General features: G+C 37.5%; 1 long non-coding RNA gene across 1 annotated transcript; it reads right to left on the reverse strand.

Moving 5' to 3' along the window:
- Positions 1-6,367: 6,367 nt before the first annotated feature.
- LOC132636127 (uncharacterized) lies at positions 6,368-8,782 on the reverse strand. The gene is made up of 2 exons (XR_009581045.1): positions 8,516-8,782; positions 6,368-8,213 (listed from the first exon to the last, which is right to left on the reverse strand). It is a non-coding gene; the product is annotated as an uncharacterized LOC132636127 (long non-coding RNA).
- Between the last annotated feature and the right edge of the window lie 507 nt (positions 8,783-9,289).

Raw genomic sequence — 9,289 nt, forward strand, 5'->3', positions numbered from 1 at the left:
CAGGAGATCCTCTTTATGATGCCCTGATCTGGTGGGCTCCTTGGGCGGGCTTTTCGCCGAATCCATCAACTCGTCTACCTATTCAATTTTGGCTTTGATTATTCGGATTTTTCTTCCCAAATCTTGAACCTTCCTACAAAGTGATCCTTTGTTTTCCTTTTTAGTAGCAGCGTGCTGCGGGGTGTTCATGGCAACCTCATAGATACATTACTAGGGTTAACTGAATCAATTGGCCTTTCGAGTTATTTTGGGTGTTTTCTTGATTTTGCTTTGGGATAGTGATCGGTATGTGAGATCAATCAATCATTCAAACGAAACATATGAAACACAAAATCACATAGCAATATATCAATAAGCATAAATGTTAGAGGTTGTGCACCCACCAAACAGTATATTAAGAGACCTGGTTGTGCACCAGTTCCCTTATACAGTAAAGTAAGTAAAAGACACAGGATGTTACCTTGGAAAACTTTTTACTCAGGGGATTAAAAACTATGACTTACCCCAGTAGGATTTCAACTCCACTACACAAGCAACTTCAGATCACAACCTATTGTAAGCAAGGAATTAACTCCTATAATACCTCTACCATAACAATAGTAGCAACCTAGGAACTAACTCCCGTAGTCCCTCAACCTTTGCAACACATCGATTGCTAGGGGTGGGCGTTCGGTATTCGGTTCGGTATTTTTAAAGTTCGGATTCGGCAATTCGGTAATCGGTAATTGAAAGTAGATACCAAATACCAAACTTTCGAACTTCGGTTCGGTACGGTATTCGGTAATACCATATTAAGTCGAGTTCAGTGTATTTTTTTTTCCATAGAAGAATTCTATGCATGTCATTTAGCTTTGGTTCGTAATTACTTCCTCATATTCTTGTTGCAAATTAACCTAAAAAGATTATATTGGCCACAAGAATAAAATCCTATTTCCAGAACTCCTAGCTAATGTAGGAGTTTTACATGTGTTTCCATGCATACAGATACAAGCAATAACACTGTAAGAGCTCTAACAAAATTCGAAGGACCAGCAGACACTAAAAACAACGCTCGTTCATCATGGAAACATGCAGAACTGTGTTTTCATGAGTTCTCCGTTTGCTTATTTCCACAAACAAGACATGTATAGAATTTAATGGCCCTCAATTTAATAAATATTTCGGTATTCGGGAAATACCGAATTACCGAACTTATAATTACCGAATACCGAATACCGAAACCGAATACCGAACTTTTTTAATTTTATTACCGAAAACCGAAATACCCAAACCCTCGGTTCGGTTCGGTAATTCGGTTTTCGGTGTTTTATGCCCAGCCCTACCGATTGCAAACACCTCCACTTGACTAACTCTAGCCAAGGAAAACTAATACACCTAGACTAACTCTAGCCTAGTGTACCACTCAAAGTTGTTGTGAAGACACTCTTCCAACAAGCAACCTTTGAGAATTCAACTAATACAACTAAGCTAACTCTAGCCTAGTGTACCACTTAATAGATTGAAAGGTAAACTGCTTAACAACTACTAAGAATTTGAAATACCTACAACAGCTTCCTTTTGGGAAGAGTAGGTTTACAATTTTAGTTAAACAAAACAAAGACTTACAACAACATAAAGAACTTAGACTAAATCTGTATCTAGATCTGGTTTTTCAGTTTTGCAGGTGCCTTTGTTCTTGTGAACACTTGAAATCTTGAGACGACAACTTTTGCCCAATTTAGATTAGGTTTTTCGAGTGATGCACAATATGTTGCAATATGTTGTATATATAGTGGGAAGCATATGCGATGGATAGAGACCACTCATTTAATACTTGACCTAAAACATGGGCCAGCTCACTGCTGTACTTGTGTGCAGTGAGTAGCTCGGCTTTACAGTTGTCTCTGCTTACCGTGCAAAATGCATGGAGAATAGATCACATATCAAGTCTTTATCTGATTCTGAATCAGTTTGACAATCATCAAACCACGAATGCACTTAAGCTTATCAATACATATACTAGTCACGTTCCTAAGGTTTCTAATAATTTGAAACATAAATGTGTCATTTGTACCAAATCATTGCTCCCATAATCATAAATTTCATTAATAATATTCTTCCCTGAAGGGGTACAAAAGATAAATAAAGACAGAAAAATAATTAGCAGAAGTGTCCTCCAGTAGCTGATGATAAAGCCCTATCGGTCCTCACCCTCTTGGCCTTTCGGATAGTGGTCTGGATGTGGAGGTGAGTCGATGTCAACATGTCGTCCATCAGAAACCCTTTCTCTGTTAAGCTCATTGGGGCAAGGTCATCCAAAGTCTTCTTCATCCGATCATCGAGCTCTATCAAACGGTCATGGATGAACTCCAACTCATGGTTAAAGCTTTCTATAATAGCTTGATCATGTTTTATCTTTTTCAAATACTTAGCATCCCTATCATCGGCCTTTTTTTGGATCACGCGAGCTCTAATCTCGGCTTTGGAGGCCTTATCTTGCATACAATTGTAGAGGATGGGCCTAGGAGCGATAGTACCTTGCCCGTCAGCCTTCAACTAATCCCTATACTCTTCTTCACAACCTGGATAAAACTTATCGGGGGCTAAAGTGTCTGGACCCCAAGATATGTGACCATTCCATTCTCGAACACAATTCCCGGCCCGCTGAATCTTGTCACCATCATAGTCAATGATAAACTCCCCCATATTTCTAACTTGGGGTATGACTTGGGTCCTACCAAATTGCCTCAAGACACTAGAAGGTGCATAAGGGTGAATCCCTTGAATTCCCATGAGTGGTAAGAACGGGCATTTCCTTCCCTTAACTACAATGGTATCAGTTATGAAGTCATTGAACATCCACTGTATGTTATCCTCTCTAAGCGTAGAAAATATGAAAGTCCAACCTTGTTTGGTCTGATTCCCGATGTTGGGGCAAAGGACATGAAGGTCATCCTTTTCTACCGGCCTACTCAAATACTGGGTACCCCCGACTTTGTTCATGTGTTTATGGATCCACTATTGTAAAAGTAGGTTTCATCCTTGAAAGTACCTAAAGTGATTTCTACATAGGCTCAGGGCTCGATACATATCGACAAGGATGACTCGAGTGTCTATGGCTAAGGTTCCATCTTTGGGGAAGACCATGAGTCCCAAAAAGCAAATGGCAAAGGCTAAGGGTTGGGTGGCTTCCCACTTGGCAAAGGTTTTAAATTCGACTGGGTGTTCCACAAATCCATTTGGGTTGCCGAATCTTTTGTACAGCTCTTTAAAGGGTATGGTTGGACCGAATGTCTAATTGGCATGAGATAAGGATAACATTTTCAATATTTGGTTGTGTTGGCCTTTTCTGGATTAAGACGTGGTTGTCGGGTTTCTTCCTTCTTTTCAAGAAAGTCCCCACACTATCTATGACATCTAGCAACTCCTTCAAAGTCGAGGCCATCTCCATGTCATCCCCGAATTGAAAAATCATCCTATCTCGGTCCCAAAATCTAATAATCACCTCAATCAACTCCCTACAATCCTTCATCGTCATAATAGAAGGTAGGTTTCCTAAGTGGTAGGTGATTTTATTTCTTTCATCCTTGTTCATTCTACCCCACCATATATACAAGTCGGGTACCTCAATGACCATGTCAAATTGTAAATCGATCGGCATCTACAAAAAATAAAGGCAAGGTACTGTCCCCCCCCCCCCCCCCCCCCCCCAATAGGCAATGGTTTAGCACATAGGCACACAAAATGTTTCCATTTAGCACATAAATGGGATGCAGTGTCTTTCAGGTCATAGACCGTATTTGAAACGAGGTAGTCTAGCTAATGGGCTTTAGATACGTCTCAAATATCTAAAACCCTTCTAGTTCATCTTTGAATTTGGCTTAGCTCTACCCTAAGCATGTGCAAGAGTGGATTTTTTTAAAAGACCTTGGACCCGAGCGGACTACTGGGGGTTAACCGCTGTCGGCTGTTGGGTGAACGCACACCAACTCCGCGTTCAACGTGTTCCAAAGAAGAGGTGTTTCAAGTTTTTTAGTGAAGCCTAGACCGCGATCCCGCGTGTCCCCTTGAAACCATGCTTTTTGCCAGGAGTGGTAGAATTAATGATATGAATACATGACAATTTATACTTTGCAAGAAAGTGAACAATTAAGCAAATAATCACAATTATATCACATTATATTGAAACTCTTATGGTTAGAACCTAGAAAATCCCCAGCAGAGTCGCCGTTTGTTACAGCTCACTTTTACGCGGGTGCATAAAAGCTACTAAGTGGTTATTGACGCTCTAATTGGATTTTGTAATTTTAGAGTCGCCACCTAATTTTATAATAGAAATTAGGAAAATCGGATAAAAAGGTTTTATCAAAATAAAAGAAATAACCTTTTAAACTAGAGTTCGAAGTAAGGGTTCTAGTGATTCCCTAGGAAAAGTTTTAAACACCCTAGTATTAAGAATCTGCAGAATACGATTGACCTACGAGCCTTCAATGTGTGATTAGTGTAATTGTTTGCTGAAAAATATTTCTTTCTTTCAAATTGTCATGCTTATCATAAATCCTATTTTTTGGCAAAAATGCCCCCCTCTTGAAAAGGGGTTTTGGTTTAAAAATGCGTATAAGAGTTCAACTCACTTTATTTCCGGACCAAGACACCCTCAAGATCTCTCCCGAATAGAGTCGCTATTAGTTTGATCATAATGATATGATTTTAGTTCTTATAAATTTTTTACTACTAATATAGAGAAAATAAGTGGAGTATATCTCCTTATAAATAATTATATAGGTACATAAAAAGACTATCATTTTTATGCATTGAAGCTCACAATCAACTATATTCTACTACCAAAAACCATCTTACTCAAATATTGGTCCAAATGTAGCTCCTTTGTTTTAGTCTCAAGTTTTGTTCTAGTCTCAAGTTTTGTTTGTTTTAGTCTCAAGTTTTGTTCTAGTCTCAAGTTTTGGGCTTTTGGCACACAAAAATATGAAAATCCTTTCGTCTTTTGAAAGGAATTTTAAGTCTCTTGAGAAATCCTACCTTATCTTATGTTTGCACAAAACCAGACCAAGTTACAAGTGAAGTCCAGATTTGATTAAGTTCAAATTAATACTAAGGCCCAAAGAGCAAAACCAATTATGTAGTCTTGATTTCAAATGGTCTAATAGTGGGCTTAAGGCCCAAAAACTATCTTTATGTCAACCCATTCTGTTTTCCAGATTTCACAAAGGACGTAAGGCCCAAAATATGATTTTCTTTCATCGTCAAAATTCATTTTGACTTAAGCCACGTTATCGGTTCAGTTTTATACTTTAAAAAATCTTATAATGAACCAAGTTACCAATTTCATACTTATGTTAGAGATTAGCCAAATTTGAAAATCGCTTAAGGTGAACTCCTAACAATACTATGTGTATTTCTTAAGTTCTAAGCATATGAGGGTTTCAATTTTTTACAAGTGTTGTTTACAATATACAACTAATATACAAATACTACACAAGAAATGGAAATAAATAAAAATAGAGAAGGGTTAGGCTGGTGGGCCTACCTAAGCCCACCAGTTGACCATTTCACCCATGGTTGGGCCTTCAATCATTTCTCCAATTTCGGACTCGATCAAGAAATGGAAGTTGGGCCTCAGGCCCAACAGGTTTCAAATGGAAGGAATGGCCCAAGTGGAAATGTTGAGAAATTCATGCGAAGGAGGAGAAGGGGAAAAGAAAAGATGCGGTTAGAAAGCATCCATCTTAACATAAGACTAAAAAGGATCTTGAGAAAATTGAACGCATATGATTGATATAAAAAACAAGCAGCTTGAGCATATATGGCATGATTTAGAAGGAGGAGAAAACCCAGCAAACAAACAACCAGAAATGAGGCCCAAATAAAATGAGTATAATTCAGATAAGATAAAGGCCCATTTATCATATAAAAGAAACAACAGAGGGCAGGCCCAAATAACAAAGGGGAAAAGTCATAGAAGGTGAAGCCCAAATGCACATGAATTCATAATATGCAGCAATCAAGCCCAAGTTACATTATAAGGTGTCCTTAAGTCAGAATCCAGCTATATGCAGAGTATACCACCTATATACACACCAAGACATGTAGATATACTGTATATTCTATGTATATCAGTATATATTCACTTCAAGAGAGAATACCAGAATTAGGGCACTAAGACAAATAGCCTTCAATTAGGCACATATACATTCAAGGCATAATCATGATAACTCTTCAATCTAGAACACAACCTAGGCCTCATACTTGTTTCAAATCACACATGTAGATGAGATTCAGACTAATGAAAACCTCTTCAACATACCTAACAGGTTCAGAACACAAGATTCTCATTCATAGACAAACAACACTGCATAGTTCCATTACATGTAAGGCATTTTTGAGAAAGTGAAGGGTCTATAGTGTGATAAAAACTAGCCTTAGTAACAAGACACTACAAGGTTTCAGATATCAGGCTCCACCAAATCAAGTTCTACAACTAAGATGGATCTGGGGGCTATGCAAAGGGGTAGCATTACATTTAAGGAAATAAAGAGATGAACTTAAGCAAAGAGATTATACACACAGGTCACGGAAGACATCACCATTTATTTTGAGATGCAGCAGGATCTGATGCAAACTTAAATACAGATATGCAAAGTTTCATAGGGCAAGAACAGAGTTTGAGGTATGCCATGTTTGATTTACAAAAGAGTTCATGCCATTTTTAGAATTTTAATCATATACTCAAATCAACAGAAAACATTTCCTCTTGAAATAGAGTAGGCTGAGTCACATTTCTTATACAGGATGACACACACAGATTAACACTGGTAGAACAGAGGCATTCGAGGACATAAAGGCATGCTGCTACTTCAAAATATGTCATGAATTATCCAACAGGTATAACAGTGATCTTAATCAACACATGGAAATGGACTAAGCATTTTGGACTGCCTCTAATGCATCAAGGATCACAAGTCATTCCAATAACACAGAGACAATGCAAGGAGAGTGTTTATTCAAGAAACTAAGACTCATTTATTCAGTATTAACATCTCTTTATCAGTTTTGTACTTGAGATCTATGTTGCTCGGACCCTTCACTTTTGCTACCGCACCCGTGTCCGACACGACACCGACACCGGATTCGTGTCGGATCTGGTCAAACGACATTGGATACTTTGACCGAATCCATGGGCCAATCTAAGAAAAAATTTGAGGCCAAATTGAAAGAAACGGAGAGCTCTTGAAGAGTGGACACTTATTGTATCTAGAAGAGTTTCAAGTTAATTAAAAATTAATATTTAATTATAAATGAAACATAACTATTAAAAAATTATTTTTTGTTTTTTATTTCTAGGCATAGATTTAGTTATTTTTCTTATAATTTTGAATTATTTTAGCCGAATCCCCGAACCCGTATCCGCACCCGGATCTGTACCCCCGAATCTTAAAATTTAGATTATGCCGAATCCGACCTCTAGATCCGTACCTGTATCCGACACTCGACACCGAGTCCGAGCAACATAGCTTGAGATAAGTGAAGATAAGCTTAAAACAAGTGGACGGGAATCTTAAATAGTTTCTCAAATTCATTTGCATATAAAGGCTTCCTATCCAACTAATACATAAGGATACATGATTCACAAATCAGTTTAAACAGGCTATCAGAAGTTGGTTTAATCCCAAACAAGCTTATATCATCTTGAAGCACACTAAAATTAGAGTTCAGGTCATACTATCTAAACAAACAGATCTGTAGAGCATACCAGTAGCACACTAACATGATTTAGACTAAACTAGGCATGTAGAACATAGTCAAACAGCCATAACTCTAAACTAACATAAGATTGATCCAGGTTAAGAACATAGAACATGACTAGGAAACTACAGAATAACATATGACTAAATAAAATCAAAGCATGATTAAATAGCTACAAATCTAAACTAAACACATGATTAACAAATTACAAGTCTAGACTAATCATATGGTTAACTAAGACATGATTAACAAACTACAAATCTCTGCTAACTACTAACAGCTACGAATTTAAACTAATCACAAAAATAACTAATTCAACCAGTTATAACTCTAAACTAATCACATAATTAACATAATACAAACATAACAAACAAACACTTACATAACTAAAAATGAAAGAAATGAAAGCAAATTACCTCCTCTTGGTGCAGCCTTGGTCGAGGAACAGACTTGGAGACCCTTTTTGCACCCTAATCCTCAATGCCCAGCCACACAGGAAAAGAAAAAACTAATTAAAATTTGAACTAAACTCAGATGGTTAAAGGTCTCAGCAAGATTTGCTAAAACACTAGGTAATCTGAGCATATTTTTTGCTTTTAAAATGAGTCTTATGTGTATATCTTAGTGTAGGAATCTTTAAAATGTGAGACATTGGGGTTCTTTATATAGAATCTCAAATCTGAGAAACCCTAGTTTCAAACCGATGTGGGAGGTTTCTGAGAACCAAGTCCTTCAATTCAAGCATCAATGGCTGCGATTCAAGCAAGTATACCTAATAGATGGTCAGATTTGAACAAACCCCAACGGATCCTCATAGTTTCGGACAAACCAATGAGATTTGAGGGTTTGAAATAGTATTGAGACAGAGTTGTACTCGTTACCATGTTAGGGTGGTGTTTGGTGAAGAAACGATGGTTTCAATTAATGCGTTGCCATTATCGGCTATGCAAAGCCTGTAGCACCCTGCTGCCTCTGTCACTTTGCCATTTTTGGCATGTATGAGCGAAGAGAGAGAAAGTGGCGATGGGGCGGCGCTAGGGTTTCTTACGGTCTGTTTGTGTGTCATTGTAGCGTGTATAATGACGACTTGGGTCGGGTCAGTCCATTAATGGACTGGGCCTGGCCAAAAATAAGAGGGGCGAGGGGGAATTTAACTTATGTATACATGATATACACATGTATGCGTGTATATGCATGTATACGTGTGTATATATGTGTATATGCAGGGGTCAAAAACACAAATTTCTAATAAAATGACCACAATTGTAAATTTCTATCAACTAGTCATTATGGCCAAAATCAACTAATTAACCAGCTAATTAACTTACAGGCATGATTAATTTATAAAAAGGCTTTAAATTGCAATCATGACCCTAATTGACTTAATCATGAAATTATTTATTTCAATTATGGCCATTTTTAACCTAATCAAAACAATTCGAAGACTAATTTTGCAAAGATGACCTCAATTGACTTAAGCCATGTAGTTGACTATTTCAATTAAGGCTCTCTTTAACCAATTAAAGGTTAATTTTGGGAAAATGAC

This window comes from Lycium barbarum, chromosome 4, assembly GCF_019175385.1.
Source record: "Lycium barbarum isolate Lr01 chromosome 4, ASM1917538v2, whole genome shotgun sequence".
Classification (NCBI taxonomy): domain Eukaryota; kingdom Viridiplantae; phylum Streptophyta; class Magnoliopsida; order Solanales; family Solanaceae; genus Lycium; species Lycium barbarum.